Source organism: Syngnathoides biaculeatus, chromosome 18, assembly GCF_019802595.1.
Source record: "Syngnathoides biaculeatus isolate LvHL_M chromosome 18, ASM1980259v1, whole genome shotgun sequence".
Lineage (NCBI taxonomy): Eukaryota > Metazoa > Chordata > Actinopteri > Syngnathiformes > Syngnathidae > Syngnathoides > Syngnathoides biaculeatus.
Window position 1 is genome coordinate 7,774,794 of NC_084657.1, and position 18,131 is coordinate 7,792,924.

An 18,131-nucleotide genomic window follows, 5' to 3' on the forward strand; every position below is an offset into this window, starting at 1 on the left:
AACTTTGGCTGTCCCCCTAATGAACTCATTTTTAATTCAATCCAACCTGCTGACTCCTAGCGAGAACCTCAACATCTTCATTTCTGTCACTTCTGGGTCTCCTTTCTTTTGTCTCTTCAGTGCCACTGTCTCTAATCCGTACATCATGGATGGCCTCACCACTGTTTTATAAACTTTGCCCTTCATCCTAGCAGAGACTCTTCTGTCACATAAGACACCAGACACCTTCCGCCAGCTGTTCCAATCTGCCTGGACAAGTTTATTCACTTCCGTTGCTCTGGCTTATTGACCCCAAATATTTGAAGTATTTGCTTTCACTGCACATGTCATCTCCGAACATCATTGTCCAAGGGGATTCCAGTCTAACATCAACTGTCAGCCAATCCATTCTCACAGCAAAAATGAAGGGGATCTTCTTCTAAATTCCTACTGCACACCTCACCACTGAACTTCTGCACTCATACATGTTTTGTAATGTTCTGACATATTTCTCCGCCTCACCAGACTTATGCATGCAGTACCACAGTTCCAAACTTGGTACTCAGTCATACGGCAAAGGCAATCTCCTTGAACGGGGTGAGGCCCTCCATCCGATTCTTCTGCCTGTTTTGGCCACACTTTGGCTGCGAGCATCTGTCATTTGTTTCACCTCCACATTATTGTCTGACCTTCTTTAAATTCAGCTTACGGTTATTTTTTTTGTGGTTCACAATTTGTTGTATAATTAGACATGAACTGGTACTAAATAATTTCCTCGAGGGAACTGAAGACAAGCCAGCCCCACGTGCGCATGGAGACATGGGAAGGAGGTGGTGGCCACTCCCTCTCTGGCTGAGAGTATAGTTATGAAAAATCTGGATGAAAGGAGTCATCCTTCACCATAATTGAGGTAATTCACCATCTACTTATCAAGCCATAGCATTCGTGAGCGATTTAGTAATAGGAGAGGGATCAAAAATAAACCAGCTATGGATTCCCATTAAATTTCCACCCATCCATTTTCTTAGCTGCTTAATCTCACATGGGTCACGAGAGTGCTGGAGTTTATCCCAGATGTCAACGGGCAGGAGGCGGGGTACACCTTGAACTGGTTGCCAGCCAATCGCAGGGCACATAGAGACAAATAGCCGCACTCACACCGAGGGGCAATTTAGAGTGTCCGATCAATGTTTCATTTCTTTAGGATGTGAGAGGAAACCAGAGTGCCTGGGGAAAACCCACACAGGCACAGGTGGGGTCAGGATCGAACCCTGGACCTCAGAACTCTGAGGCCAGCACTTAACAGCTGATCCACCGTGCTGCGGCCATTAAATTTGACAAGCTTAAACAAATAGTTAGTTGGACTACTTTGTACAGGGTTAGCATATGAGCCGAGATGCTATTACATTTTTGTGAGGATCTGAAGAGAGGTACAGGCATAAGAAATCATGTTTATTGCCAGTTAAACAGTCTTCTCACCCCCCCCCCCAAAAAAAAGCAAGTAAATTGTAAAATTTGCAAAGAAGCCATCTATCTATTCATTTTCGACACCGCTTATCATGGTTAGGATCTCGGGGTGCTGGAACCTATCCCAGCTGACTTCGTGTAAAAGACGAACTTCAACCTGAACTGATCGCCACTCAGTTGCAGAGCACATACAGACATAGAAAAACATATGCACTCACACCATCACTGAGTGGGAACTGAACACATGTTGCCCACACCAAAGTTAAGAAGGGTGTATCACTTCACCATCAATGGCTTGCAATATAGCCAATTTAGAGTCTCCAATGAATCCATGTTTTGGGGATGTGGGAGGAAACAGGAGTGCCTGGAGAAAACCCACGCAGGCATGGGGAGAACATGCAAACTCCACACAGGCCGAGCCGGGGTTTGAACCCTGGACCTCAGAATTCTGAAGCCAATGCTCCACAGTTGAGACACCATGCCGCCAACTATTGTCTAATGTATTTTTAAAAGTAGTTTTGTTGAAAAAAATGCTCCCAGCATTGTTAAAAGTGAAGACAATTTGCACTTCTCAAACAGATTTTAGCAAGGAAGATTAAGTGGACACAGCAGGCCTCATTATTTCCCTCATTCAAAATTCAGAAAAGCAATCAAAATGTTATTGAATGTAATACAATTTGAGAAACTCTAAAATAGGGATACTTGTACCCCCTTGTAGAACGACATCTCCAAAGTAAACTTTCCATCATTAGGGAAAAAAAGCACCAATTATTTGTCACGAAGTAGAATATAATAGATATATAATAGAATCTAAATCATGTGTGGATACAGTATATATATATTTTTTTGCACACAGCTCTGACTACTTGATTTTCATTTTTCCCCTCACCAACTTTTAATAAGGTATTTTAGATTTCAGATACATTTGTAGAATGCTAGCTGACTCAAAACTGAGTCATTTCCACTGAATGGAAACATGATTCATTTGTTGACTGACCTCTCAGAAGGTAGGCAGTGGGAAAATAGCTATGGAGACAGATGCTTTGACTGGATCACTTCACAGCAAGACACTGCAGTTCGACTCACAGAAGCAAACCTTGCAAAATAATAAGCACACATAATTTTGATCACATAAAAATGTTTTCGTAATTTTTATCTCGTAAAAAGCATGACAATAAAAATAATGAACTTGTGCTCAGTCCCCAGAAAGTTCTCTAGCTAAAAACGAGATGATTATCTATTCAACATCCTGTGAGCAATGTGCTAATGAACAGTAAACACAAAGTACAGAATAGTGAACTCATGCTCCCACCCAAGTTTATCAGTCTCAAAAAAACAACAACATTCAGCTTTCATGATAAACACACTCTTAAGGCAGTGCAAATGGGTAATTTGTTGAAAGGGGTATTTAAAAAAAAATAGTAATGTGGCATTCATTCAGTGAGGTCATCAATTTTGTGAAAAACAGGTCTGAATCAGGTGGCCCTACTTTACGATGAAGCCAGCACAGGTTGAACATGCATTTCTCCTTGAAAGCCTGAGGAAAATGGGCTGTTCAGCACATTGTTCAGAAGTACAGCGAACTTTTATTAAAAGTTTGATAAAGAGGTGCAAAACATTGTAGGCTGTTCATCTCAAACGATCTCTAATGCCTTAAAATGGAGAGCACAACCAGAGACGTGGCAGATAATGGAAGACAACCATCAAAATTAATCGCAGAACAACCAGAATGCCAGAGGCTCAGACAATGATCAGCTCCAGGATGATCAAAGACAGTCTGGAGTTACCTATAAGTACTGTGACAGTGAACAGACATCTGTGTGAAGCTAATCTATTTTCACGAATCTCCTGGAAGGTACTCTGTTAAAAGAATGCACGTGCAGAAGAGGCTACAAATTGCCGAATAACATAAACTTGCCTAAAGAAAAACGGAGGAACATTTTATGGACTGATGAGAGTAAAATTGTCCATTTTTGTGAGATGACCCCCAAACTCTGAATTCAAGTCACAGTACACCAGTGAAGACAGTGAACCGTGGTGGTGCAAGGATCATGATTTGAGTATGTTTCTCTTACTATGGTGTTGGGCCTATTTATCGCAAACCAGGGATCATGGATGGGTTTGCAAATGTCAAAAATACTTGAAGAGGTCATGTTGCCTTATGCTGAAGAGGAGATGCCCTTGAAATTTGTGTTTCTAACCCTAACCCTAACCCTAACCCAAGCAAAATGACTCGAAACATACTAGTGAACATGCAAAGTCTTGATTCCAAACAAACAAATTTAATGTCATGGAGTGGCCAGCCCAATCCCCAGACCTTCGTCCATATAAAATATTTTAAAAACTGTGGTCATAGTTGGACTGCGATTATTTTGAACACTGAACACTGTTGTTGTTCAGCAAACAATTAACTTTTATCTGTGGTGATTTGGATATAAATTTGTTGAATCAACAATCACCCCGTATAAAACACAAATCAATTCAGACGGTGTATAGTATGAGCCTTAAAATGCAGCCCGATGGGGGGCACAAACCAGTGCAATCTGTAGGCCGGTCCCAAGCCCGTATAAATGCAGAGGGTTGCGTCAGGAAGGGCCTCCGGCATAAAAACTGTGCCAAACAAATATGAGCGTTCATCGAAAGAATCCCATACCGGATCGGTCGTGGCCCGGGTTAACAACGCCCGCCCCCGGCACTGCTAACCTGCAGGGCATCAGTGGAAATTAAGCTACTGTGGGTCGAAGACAAAGAAGAGGAGGAAACCGGATCCATCGTCAGAAGAAAAAGAGGAATGCACAGAGCCTACAACTGAGTGTAGGGACTTTGAATGTTGGGACTATGACAGGAAAAGCTCAGGAGTTGGTTGACATGATGATTAGGAGAAAGGTTGATATTCTGTGCATCCAAGAGAGCAGGTGGAAAGGTAGTAAGGCTAGAAGTTTAGGAGCAGGGTTTAAATTATTCGACCACGGAGTAGATGGGAAGAGAAATGGAGTAGGGGTTATTTTAAAGGAAGAGCTGGCTAAGAATGTCTTGGAGGTGAAAAGAGTATCAGATCGAGTGATGAGACTAAAATTTGAAATTGAGGGTGTTATGTATAATGTGGTTAGCGGCTATGCCCCCAGGTAGGATATGACCTAGAGTTGAAAGAGAAATTCTGGAAGGATCTAGATGAAGTAGTTCTGAGCATCCCAGACAGGGAGAGAGTTGTGATTGGTGCAGATTGTAATGGACATATTGGCAAAGGAAACAGGGCGATGAAGAAGTGATGGGTAAGTACGGCATCCAGGAAAGGAACTTTGAGGGACAGATGGTGGTGGACTTTGCAAAAAGGATGGAGATGGCTGTAGTGAACACTTATTTCCAGAAGAGGGAGGAACATATAGTGACCTACAAGAGCGGAGGTAGAAGCACGCAGGTGGATTATATTTTGTGCAGACGATGTAATCTGAATGAGATTACTGACTGTAAAGTAGTGGTAGGGGAGAGTGTAACTCGACAGCATAGGATGGTGTTGTGTAGGATGACTCTGGTGGTGGGTGGGAAGATTAAGAAGACAAAGGTCGAGCAGAGAACCATGTGGTGGAAGCTGAGAAAGGATGAATGTTGTGCGGCCTTTCGGAAAGAGGTGAGACAGGCTCTTGATGGACAGCAGAAGCTCCCGGAAGACTGGACTACGACAGCCAAGGTAATCAGAGAGACAGGCAGAAGAGTACTTGGTGTGTCTTCTGGTAGGAAAGTGGAGAATGAGACTTTATGTTGGAACCTCAAAATACAGGGAGTCATACAAGGAAAGAGATTAGCGAAGAAGAAGTGCGACACTGAGAGGACTGAGGAGAGGCGAAAGGAATACATCGATATGCGACGTAGGGCAAAGGTAGAGGTGGCAAAGGCTAAACAAGATGCATATGAAGACATGTACATCAGGTTGGACACGAAAGAAGGAGAAAAGGATCTCTACAGGTTGGCCAGACAGAGGGATAGAGATGGGAAGGATGTGCAGCAGGTAAGAGTGATTAAGGATAGAGATGGAAATGTGTTGACTGGTGCCGGTAGTGTGCTAAATAGATGGAAAGAATACTTTGAGAAGTTGATGAATGAAGAAAATGAGTAAGAAGGAAGCGTAGAAGAGGCAGGTGTGAAGGACCAGGAAGTGGCAATGATTAGTAAAGGGGAAGTCACAAAGGCACTACAAAGGATGAAAAATGGAAAAAAAGTTGGTCCTGATGACATACCGGTAGAGGTATGGAAGCAATTTGGAGAGATGGCTGTGGAGTTTTTGACCAACTTATTCAACAGAATACTAGCGGGCGAAAAGATGCCTGAAGAATGGAGGAAAAGTGTTCTAGTTCCCATTTTTAAGAACAAAGGGGATGTTCAGAGCTGTGGGAACTATAGAGGAATAAAGTTGATGAGCCACACAATGAAGTTATGGGAAAGAGTAGTGGAGGCTAGACTAAGGACAGAAGTAAGTATCTGCGAGCAACAGTATGGTTTCATGCCTAGAAAGAGTACCACAGATGCATTATTTGCCTTGAGGATGCTCGTGGAAAAGTACAGAGAAGGTCAGAAGGAGCTACATTGTGTCTTTGTGGATCTAGAGAAAGCCTATGACAGAGTACCAAGAGAGGAACTGTGGTACTGCATGCGTAAGTCTGGTGTGGCAGAGAAGTATGTTAAAATAGTACAGGACACGTATGATGGCAGCAGAACAATGGTGAGGTGTGCCTTAGGTGTGACAGAGGAATTTAAGGTGGAGGTGGGACTGCATCAGGGATCAGCTCTGAGCCCCTTCCTGTTTGCAGTGGTAATGGATATGCTGACAGATGAGGTTAGACTGGAATCCCCTTGGACCATGATGTTCGCAGATGATATTGTGATATGCAGTGAAAGCAGGGAGCATGCAGAGGAACAATTAGAAAGATGGAGACATGCACTGGAAAGGAGAGGAATGAAGATTAGCCGAAGTAAAACAGAATATATGTGCGTGAATGAGAAAAGTGGAGGGGGAAGAGTGAGGCTACAGGGAGAAGAGATAGCGAGGGTGGACGACTTCAAATACTTGGGGTCAACAATACAGAGCAATGGTGAGTGTGGTGAGGAAGTGAAGAAACGGGTCCAAGCAGGTTGGAACAGCTGGAGAAAGGTGTCTGGTGGGTTATGTGACAGAAGAGTCTCTGCTCGGATGAAGGGCAAAGTTTACAAAACAGTGGTGAGGCCGGCCATGATGTACGACTGGAGACGGAGGCACTGAAGAAACAACAGGAAGCAGAACTGGAGGTAGCAGAAATGAAGATGTTGAGGTTCTCGCTCGGAGTGAGCAGGTTGGATAGGATTAGAAATGAGCTCATTAGAGGGACAGCCAAAGTTGGATGTTTTGCTGACAAGGTTCGAGAGAGCAGACTTCGATGGTTTGGACATGTTCAGAGGCGAGAGAGTGAGTATATTGGTGGTAGGGTGCTAAGGATGGAGCTGCCAGGCAAAAGGGCGAGAGGAAGACCAAAGAGAAGGTTTATGGATGTGGTGAGGGAAGACATGAGGGCAGTTGGGGTTAGAGAGGAAGACGAAGGAGATAGGATGAGATGGCAAAAGATGACACGCTGTGGCGACCCCTAACGGGACAAGCCGAAAGGAAAAGAAGAAGATAGTATGAGCCTTAAAAATAAATAAATAAATAAATATATATATATATATATATATATATATATTATATATATATATATCATCCCACTGAAAAACAAAACACAACAAGATCATGACTCAGTGGTTACGTACTTGTCATCCTTGAAAGCTAATATAAAAAAAAGAGAAAAATAACCTTTAGCAGATTAAACGTAAGAAATTATGTCCCTCCCAGCCCTGAAATATGGGGTAGTATTTGCTTTGATGTACTGCATGTAATGTTGAAAACACAGCATTTCCCTACGGCATCATAAAATTCAATAAAAACAATACCTGGAAGGCTTTGGATGGCACAATAGAGAGGGGGAAATGGCGACCAAATATAAATGTGTTCCAATTACAAATCTCCTAGTACCCAGAGGTGCAAAGTCTGAAATGCAATAATAACATCGACTGACTTAAAGAAGGTAATTAATGGAGTTGTAACTGATCCTTTGAACAGATATGTTCATCGAAAAAAAAAAAATGATTTTACTCCAAAAGTAAGAATTCTGTGTAAAATATTGGACTACAGACTCAGCAGGAAACTACACCCTCAGTTGTGCCTTTGATGGCGCATGGGAGTCTCCATGTTTTTGTGGACTTGGAGAAGGCATTTGACCATGTCCCTTGTGGCATTCTGTGGGGCGTTCTTTGGGAGCATGGGGTACAACACCCTGATAAGGCCTGTTTGGTTTTTGTACAACCGGTGTCAAAGTCTGGTTTGCATTACTGCCAGTAAATCAGATTAATTACCAGTAAGGGTTGGATTCCACCAAGGCTACTGTTTGTCATCAATTCTGTTCATGACTTTTGTGGACAGAATCTGGTCTGGTTGGGTGGCCTCATTATTCCATCTCTGCATTTTGCAGATAATAATGATGCTGTCAAACTCTCACCAGTGCAGTCCGCAGCCGATGATAATAATCACCTCCAAATCGGAGGCTATTGTCCTCAGTCAGATAAGGGTTAAGTACCCTGTTCAGGTCAGGGATGAGTTGGTGCCCCAAGTGGAGAAGTTCAAGTTTCTTGGGGCCTTGTTCATGAGTGAGTGGAGATTGGAACCGTGGACTGACAGACAGATCGTGCAGTGTCTGCAGTGATGGAGATTTGTATTTGTCTGTTGTGGTGAAGAAGGAGCTAAGTTGAAAGGCGAAGCACTTAATTTATCGGTCAATCTACATTCCTACCCTCCCTGATGGTCAGCAGATGTGGGTCATTACCAAAAGAACAAGATGCCGGATAAGGGCAACTGAAATTAGTTTCCTAAGCACGATGTCTGGGCTTTCCCTTAGTGATAGGGTGAGAAGCTCAGTCCTGTGGCAGGTTCTCAGAGTCGACCCTCTACTCCTCTGCATTGAGAGTAGTTAGATGAAATGGATTGTGCATCCAATTGGGATGCCTCGTGAGTGCCTCCCTGGCATGACCCACCGTGAGGAGACCCCAGAGACGCCCCAGGGCACATTAGAGAGACACTGTCTCCAGCTGGCCTGGGAACGCCTTGGGATCCCCACGGAAGAGCTGGTTGAAGTGGCTCGGGAGAAGGAAGTCTGGGCGTCCCTATAAATTGGACCTCTCCTGTTCAGCCTGTATATGCTACCCTTGGGTCAAATTCTTCAAAACTTTAATTTTGACTAAGATAGCCATGCAGATGACACAGTTATATTTAGCAGGGTATCCAGATGACTACAGTTCTATTGAGGTATTGTGCCACTGTCTAAACCAGATAAATAACTGGATGAGCCAAAATGTTATTCTACGAAATCACAACAAAACTGAGACAATTGTTTTTGGCAATAAAGAAAAGACAATTGCTGTTGGTAAATAGCTGGACTCTCTATCTTTAAAAACAAAAGACCAAGTACGAAACCCTGGTGTTCTGATTGAGTCCGACCCGACTTTCAACAATCATAACAAATCAATCACAAAAACTGCCTTCTACCATCTGAAAAACATATCTAGAGTCGAATTTTGTATGTGTCAAGCAGACCAGGAAAAGTTCATTCATGCTTTTATCTCAAGTAGACTTGACTACTGTAATGGTCTTCTGACTGGACTGAAGAGTATTAAACAGGTGCAGCTCATTCAGAATGCTGCAGCTCGCATTCTGACCAAAACAAAGCGGTCAGGGCATAAAACTCCAATCCTAAAGTCCTTGCACTGGCTTACAGTCAGCTTTGGAATATATTTTAAAGTTCTGCTACTGATCTATAAATCACTAAATGATTTAGGACCTGAATACATGAAAGAAATGCTTACGGAATACAAACCCTGTAGAGCCGGTCAAATAGTGGAGCGCAGAGTCCAAAGCAAACATGGTTAAGCACCATTTAGCTATTATGCTTCACACAAATGGAATAAGTTGCCAACAGAGGTGAGGTCAGCCCCAAGTGTGAATGTTTTTAAATCCATGTTGAAAGCTTTTTCCTCATGCTTTTTAGAATATATCCACTTTTTGATAATATTACTTGCACTGTATGCAGTTTTAATTCTTTTTTTAAATATTTTGTTTGTCATTTTTATTGTTTTTATGCCGTTTTAAATGTTTTATCTCTTTGTTTTCAAATGCCTTTAATCATGTAAAGCACATTGAGTTACCTCGTGTATGAAATGCGCTATACAAATGAGTTTGCTATGCTTTGGTTTTGCTTATTAATGTTTCTGCCCCTGTGACCCGACCTTGGATAAGCGGAAGAAAATGGATTGATGGATGGACAATTGTTTTTGGTCACCATAATAACCGTAATGACTTTTTTTTCCACAGAAAATGTTGTTGACAATTGTGAAGAATACAGGACCATGGTGAATGCTGAGTCTGACTTGTGAGCCAGCATTCTCAAGGCATCATTTGTGATAAGTTGGTCCAGGTGAAGTCAAGGGCTCAGTCCGAGGTGGGAACCACCACTGTCAGAGCAACGTGTTAATGGAATTGGATCAGCTTGAGGTATTCCTGCCGGGGAGTCATTCAGGGCTGTTATAAGTGGGAACTATAAGTCGAGTCATTATACTTGTTACTGTTTCTTTGCATTTTCAACACAGCCCATTTGCAAAAATGGCCGCAAATTTGATTGCTGACACAAACAGATGTTGAAGTTGATTTATCTGGGCAAATAGCCACAAAGTTCATTTTGCACATTCTGGAAGGAGTATATGTAAAAACATTAATTGAGCAAGTCCATTGTGATTTCTGACACTGGAAACAAATCGTAATGGCTGATTTTACATGTTTAAATTATGCGTCTGAAAGGTAGGTACAATCCAAGATGCAACATGATGCCAGGCTGTGGAGAAACTGTTCCGCTTGTGTAAATATTTTTGAAATGACAGAAAACGAACAAATATTATCACGACATATCCTCCCGAGAACAACCTTATTTATTTGTGTCCACTGTAGTGGATATTTCATTGAGGTCTATATCTCTTGACCCATTTGTGATGTTCCACTAAGTCATGGTGTGCTCATAAGATGGCATCCTAGCCTTTCAAATGATATCTTTTGTTTTTAGGTGGGATGAGGCCCAGGAGTCATTGCAAGTGAAATATGAAAACCCACCATCCACAATATTAGTATGGCTACCACACCACGCCAATGTATTGTTTCTGTCTGTGCGTGTCAGTCACTGTGGAGGGAGAAAATGAGGATAATTGTGGTGTTCGGCCCTGGTGCTCAGGAGAGAACATCCATTCCAGGATTGGTTGAGGTATGGTAACATACTTTTAATAGGACATGGCGCGCAAGCAGGCAACAAAACGTTATGTAGCCATGTAAAATAGTGCGAGCACATAAGGTTGTACGAAAACATGCCAGCGTTCTGTTGAATCATGCTCTATAGCTTCGGTAAACATTGGTTTGTGCGCCTGAATAAATAGTAACAATGGCAATCAACCACAAAAGGCGATGCCTCCATCACAATATGCAATCCTGCTGATCGAGGTTGAGCTGATCTGAACGAGCGTTCTCGCTGATATGTTACATTACACTAAATATATCCCCAAAATATCTAACTTGTGAAACCTTTCATGTTGGTGTCCTAGGGCTATTGTCGGAACAAATCGTTGGACAAAGATTATGTCAGACTACAAAAAAATTGTATAATTCCTGACAAAATATGTAGGGCATGAGCTCAGAAATTGGCTGCAATAGCTAAACCGAACAATATCAGGGCTAAAATCCTGTTGTCTGGTGTAGGCATTCGTTCTCATGGCATGGGCAACTTGCACATCTGTGAAGGGCACCATGAATGCTGAACGGTACATCGAGTTTTGGAACAGCATATGCTGCTGTCTTTTTCAGGGATGCTACAGCTTTTTTTTCTCAGCAAGACAATGCCAAGCCACATTCTGCATGTTACACCTGCATGGCTTGGTAATAAAGAGTGCTACTACGAGGCTGTCTTGCAAGTAGTCCAAACCTGTCCCCCATTGAAAATCTCTGGCACATTATGAAGCGTAAAATATTAAAACCAACTGCTGCAAGCGGTATTCTGTTACTGGACTTCTCTGCTCATAACGGGTTGTTCATAATGAACACTATGTTCAAGAATAAGGGTGTCCACATGTCCACTTGGCACCAGGACACTTAGGTCGCAGTGTGATGATGGTTGCGTCATTGGACTTGCATTGGACAGCTAGAAATGTCTAGCAGAATCCCCTATTAGAATGAGTTTCAACTCCCACCTCCAAAATAACTTGACTCATGTTCCGGGAGATGCAAGGAACATTGAGTCTGAGTGGACTTTGTTCCTTATCCATTACTGAGACGGCAGACCGGTGCTGTGGCCGTAAAGTTGTTGATGTAACTCACAGCGGCAATTCCCGAACATGTTGTTGGACACAAATAATGAGAGATGCCATCAAACTAAAGAAGGAGTCCTATGGGGCATTTTTGGCCTGTGGGACTCCTGAAGCAACTGATGGGTACTGTCTGGCCATGCCGAATGCCGCTTTGGTGGTCACTGAAGCAAAAATTCTGAAAGGCAGGAGTTCAGTGAGGCCATGAAAAAGGACTTCCAGACGCCTTTGAGGACATTCTGGTCCACCATCTAGCGTCTCAGGAGGGCAAAGCAGTGCACAATCAACGCTGCATATTGTGAGGAAGGGACGCTGCTCACCTCAGCTCTGGGTTGCAACTCTTAATTTCACTAACATGCCTTCTCATGAGGAAATAAGCCTTGATTCTCTGAGGCGGGCTCTCCCATCATTGGGGTTGAGGTCACCGAGGTGGGTGAAATGCTCTTCGGTGGCAAGGCCCCGGGGGTGGATGAGATCTGCCCAGAGTTCCTTAAGGCTCTGGACGTCTAGATGAAAACATTAAAACTGAAAAAATGATAATGAATAAACACAAAACCATGACAAGATATCAAGTGTTTATAAGCGTGTGGTAGAAGTTAATAGGATTGTGAAGAAGAAGAATAACCGGAGTCTGGGGAGGTTCATACATCTTTAAAATATGTATAAATAACCAAAAACATATTTTGTCTTTATTTGCCGGATTTCATCCATTGCAGGGGTGGTCCAAAGTCATGATAGTAAAAAAAGTAAAATAAAAATTATAATATGTTTTTCATTATAACCCAGTGCATTTGTAGACAATATACTTGTCTGTATGTCGGGGTTGGCTTTAAATGTATTTATTTTGGATAAATACAAAATACTCTACAAAATAGATACAGAAGGAAGCTTTAACAGTCCTTTGAGAATTGTAATTCACTTACTGCGTGTGTGTCACCAAGAAGTGGCATCATCGGGCAGCGCTGGCCATTAACAGCTTGCCAGACCAAGTGTTAGATTTGCTGCAAAGCTAACTTTTACGTCCAAGCTGTTTTAGTTGCTACGTGTTTGTAACGGTAATGGCTAAGACGGCTACTTAATGGCTGATGCCTTGACAGAACCGGCAGGTCGTTTATTTGTCTTTTGGGGAAATCTTAGGGAAACAGAAAGCTGTTTCATTAGCTGCCAAGAAAGGCAGATGTGAAAGCAGACAAGAAGTTTATCTTGCTGACACACCAGGTAATTGAACGACTGCAACAACAGGAAATTTTCATAGCACTATTTCAGAAAAGCAAAAAAAAACAAAAACTTGAAAGGCTTTGTCACAATTATCGTAACTTCAACAACAACAACAAAAAAAAAACAAAACATAAGAGATGCACTTTCACTTGCAATACAAGAGGTAAAAACAATCGTCCTTTCTATTGGTCACAAATCGCAAAGTCCACTTGAGAAGTTTCCCATAAGGTAAGTAAGGGAAGGAGTAGGAACACATTATTTTTTTACGTTAAAAATACAAACACGTATTTAAAAAGGCCATACTTTAGCATGTGTCTCGTGAATGGTTTTACTGTACGTCATGATGCATCTTATCTAACCTTCGAAGTAGTAATTTGCACTGCACTTGTTGCACTTCAAATTCTGTGGACTCTTGTACAGTACCTGTATTTCATTTGTGGAAAGTTGATCATTTCTAAGTAAGTTAATATTTTTTTAATGGTAATTGTTGTTGAGTTTTTATACCAAAGTACTTACTGTGATCTTTTCTAATCTCTTACTTGACAAATACTCCGTATAAAAAAATAAATAAAACATACTGAAAATGATACAAGCTAAACAGATACTAATTTTAAAATAAACACTAATGGAAAAACTAACAAACCTGCTATACAAACTAATCTGAAAAAACTGCATTTGAATAAGAAATATCAAAACAAAATTAAAAAGTAACTATATTGGGGAATCCAAAACTATTATACAGTAACCCTGGTGTGACCACAATTAAACTCTTTCAAAGAAAGGCTTTATTTGTATTCAATTAAAGATTAAGTGTCAGTGGCGCAACATTTACTGTAAACCAGCTTCACTTCCTGGAATCATACCTGGAATCTTTATGTAACTAATGATTGGTTTCCCACCAATGTTCCATTTCGTTACCTATATTTGTGGGAATCACCACAACAATTTTTGCTCAATGCTAAAAACCAGCAAACAGACTACCAACAGACTCACCTCAGTCTAGGTAATAATATTTTCTGTTTTTCCTGTGTCTGCCATTTAAACCAGCTGTTAAACACGTACGATTATCTTCAGAATGGTTTTATAAACACCTGCGAAGCAAATCCTTGACATTCTGTATTACTGGCAGCACATTCCAGAGCTGCTCACAAGGCCCATCTGATAAATTTTAACTTCACTGCACTCCTGTGGAAGTTTATGATGTGAATTGGAAGTTGCCAAAGTCAAAATGAAATATCTCTGTAAACAGACAAGCATTTACACAGACCCTGCCAGAATACACTCACCCACTCCAAAATGTACACACTTAAGACAGAGTACCAAGTAGAGGGGAATATTTGGGTAGTATGTTGGGGGATTAATAGAAAGGGATTAGTAGGTGGGTAGTGGTAGTTGGCATGTATATGTGTGTGTGTGTGTGTGTGTGTGTGTGTGTGTGTGTGTGCGTGTGCAATGTAAGAGTCATTAGAGCAGGATCTTTGGCAGCTAGAAAGAAGTCTGTCAGACAAAAGCACATATTGCTTGAGCAGAGTAGCATGTGCAACAGCTACGACTTGAGCCATTTCAGAGTAATAACAGGTGGACAATTTAAAGGCGGCAGTGCAAGAATGAATGAATTTGTTCACATTTTCTCATTATAAAACATAATACACACTTATTTATTTATTTTTGAATTTCCATTCATTTGAAGGAGGAAAGATGACTTGAGATGAGAGTATTTTCGCGTAGTCACATTTAAGTCCTATCTCAAGACACAGATGAAAGGATATTTAATATATGTATTGATATTTATCCACCCATCCATTTTCTTAGCCGCGCATCCTCACAAGGGTCACAGGAGTGCTGGAGCCTATCCCAGCTGTCAACGGGCAGGAGGCAGGGTACACCCCGAGCTGGTTGAGAGCCAATCACAGGGCATATAGAGACAAACAACGGCACTCACAATCACACTTAAGGGCAATTCAGAGTGTCCAATTAATATTGCATGTTTTGGCATGTGGAAGGAAACCGAAGTGCCCGGAGAACATGCAAACTCCACACAGGGAGGGCTTAGATTGAACCCTGGTCCTCAGAACTGGGAGGCCAACACTTTCCAGCTGCGCCACCGTGCCGCCTTGATTGTTTTTATTTCTATTATTATTAGTAGTAGTAGTAGTTTTCACAGCATTGTGCAAAAGCAGTATTATTATAGTATTAGTAGTAGTATCACACCATTGTGCAAATGTCTTGGGCTACCATTAGTTTTGCATTTTTTTTTTTTTTCCAGTGAAGTCACTTTGACAGGAGAGTGTATAAGGAATGCAAACCATGAGGCATTTGACCTTGGTTTCAAAGAGACAAAGTCCTTCAATGTTACACTTAAAGTCTGTAAAGTGAAAATAAATTTCTACATTTGACACACCACCAGCTAAATTTCAACCATTAAGTGTATAAAAGGAGGCTTCAAAATCATGAAAAATCAAGCCATTCTCTAGTACTCTGTGGGAGTCTTCTGAATGCGCTGAAAACACGCCCGGCTCATCTGTCAACTGTTAATCAAATACCTCTTCTCCAACGTGGAAAAAAATGGATGTTATTTCAGCTACCATCTTTCTCATGCCTAGACATACAGCAACTGCATGTTTGAGCCATGACAACATTTGCTTAAAGCCTCCAGTGGCTGCAATATACTATCTCATTGTGGGGCATTTCCATGTCGCAACAAAAAGGAACTCTAAAGCAGCCGCACTGCTCGAAGCCCCGATCAACACGCTGGCTATCAAGTTAAGCTTTTTTAAAATTCCGTCCTCCGTTTTGTATGCTCTCGGCTGACAATCAAACAGTCCACACCAGTGCTTATACCTGGTCCACATGCTGGATTTCAAGTCAGTTTACTTTTTTTCTCCTTTCCCCCGCTTCTGCCTTGCGACTTTCTATTCATGGCACATGGACACTTACTCAAAGATGAAAATCGGGAGCTCTACTGTCAAGCAGCCCCGGTAGCAGATTTTGCTAAGAAGATGCATTTTCAGGGAGTAGGCATAGCTAGCTAGCAAGCTGACTGCATGTTACAACTGTGCACATGTTGTTATGTAGAGAGGGAGGAGCCACTCATGCCGGATGTCCAAGTCCATTGCTGTTTGCGCTTTTAGCTATGCACCCCCAAAAAATTCAGCTAAATTGAAATTGTGCAAAACAGTTTAATGCTATAGCTTCATACTTGAATAAATGTACAGATTAATTCTCAGGATTTGCACGTTTGCAGAATTTATCTTCAGGCAAGTACATGAAGAACTTCCAAATAAAAGAATATCAAGATAGTGATGTGCAATGTATTATTGGTGAGGTTTTTATATGGAACGCTCGCAGATTGGTAGTGGCTTATAACCGTAATGCATTGCAACCGTAATGTATGAAAAATTGTTGTGGGTGTTTCTAAATTGTAACCAACCTCCAAAAACCATCTGGCTGTAAATAAATCTGGCCAGAAAGAAGGACAGATATAAATCCCATTTTGCAACTTTGCACACGTAATGAAGTAAAAAATGATGACCTCCTTAGGTAAGTAGAGGCAGTGTCTTAACATCTTTTCAAAGACTTAAGTCTATTTATGTAAAAAGCATCAGATAAAGAATATTGGCACATTTAAAATATATCAGAATTTTTCACATACAGTAATTGCTCTCTACTTCGCGGATCACATATAGTGGCTTCAGTGCATCCCCCCCCCCCCCCCCCCAAAAAAAAAAAAAATAAAGCCAGATCGCTCCGTACTAATGTGCCATCCCCGGCATGACGACATGGAACAATGAAGCAAAAAATAAATAAATAAATGCCATTAGTACAGTAAAGCCGTGGGAAGCCGCATTGACGGTATAATGTGGCATCCCCAGCAAGGCAACAAGGACCTATGAAGCAAAAAATAAATAAATTTAAAAAAAAAAACGACATTTACCCCAACTTCGCCTTTTTTTCCACTTTTCGTGGGTGGGTCTGGTACCCATTAACCGCGAAAAACGAGGGATTACTGTATTTGGTTTTAGGTCCCCTTTGGGGTGATGTTGTTTGGCAACAGCTGAAGTTGAAAATTCCCATTTTAGATTGTTTTCAATTTTATGTGGAGATCCGAAATCACTCAGGTTACCCAGCAGTTAGTCAGTACTGAAGTATTTTTTTCTTCCCCGACTAAGTACTTATTCACTCTTGGGGAATTATTTAAAAGGATACTTTTTACTTACTTTAGTCATACAAGGTTTCTCAAAAGTAAGAGTGTACGTCACCTCTGGGCACAGTAAATATACACCTAATTCTGGATGTTTTCCTTTTGAAAAATGCACTGCAATGCAATGAAAGACAATACCTGCATTTGATGATGAAAATGATTAACCTTAGAGATGTTTTTATTTAAAAGAAGCCCTGTGTAAATAGTTCCTTAAAGGGGGACTGACATTCCTTTAAACATTCTAAAATAGATATTGTAATGAAAAATACATATAACAGTATTCACTTCAATGTCGATACAAAAAAAAAAGTGAGCCGAGAGTGCGTCATCCATGAACAAAGTTGCGCAATTGAGTGTCCCTCGACATCCAAGTGGTCGCCATATTACTGGCGTCCTCTGTCCTTGACGTCATCGTCACTTCCGCCGTTGAAAACAGAGATATTCGCATTTTTCCGACGCCCCTTCTGACACCGAAGCTCTTTTCGAAAAGGACAAAACCACACAACCGAGTGAAGTTACCGGGGCAATATTACACTATTGTTTCGAGCCCTCAGGGCAATATTACACAATTGTTTCAAGCCATATTCAGATGATTTCCGATCACGGCCAAACCGCATCCCGTCCGATCCACTCCCGCGGCGGAGATGAGCCATCGCGGCTCATCGCAGCCGGCCGGTGTGGCTTATGACAGAGCCGAGCGGTGCTGCTTTAGGGGGGTGCTCGCAGTCGAGCCGGGGCACTTTATGCGCGCACGCGACTGAGTAACGCATTCTCGGCTGGGTTCTTAAGAGCCGCCTTCATCACAAAGCCCGAC

At 41.7% G+C, this 18,131-nt stretch overlaps 1 protein-coding gene across 10 annotated transcripts in view; it reads right to left on the reverse strand.

The window, feature by feature from the left end:
* The window catches only part of pknox2 (pbx/knotted 1 homeobox 2), a 187,198-nt gene that overhangs the window by 86,376 nt on the left and 82,691 nt on the right, over nt 1-18,131 (reverse strand). For 4 of the 10 annotated variants that reach the window (XM_061803459.1, XM_061803458.1, XM_061803456.1 and 1 more), the window contains one exon: nt 2,444-2,542. The exons of 3 other annotated variants lie outside the window; for them this stretch is intronic. The gene's annotated coding sequence lies outside the window, so the exon portion shown is untranslated. Of the gene's footprint in view, nt 1-2,443; nt 2,543-15,957; nt 15,993-16,053; nt 16,168-18,131 lie in introns of those variants that run through there. 3 more of the 10 variants (XM_061803462.1, XM_061803461.1, XM_061803466.1) reach the window with 3 other exon arrangements.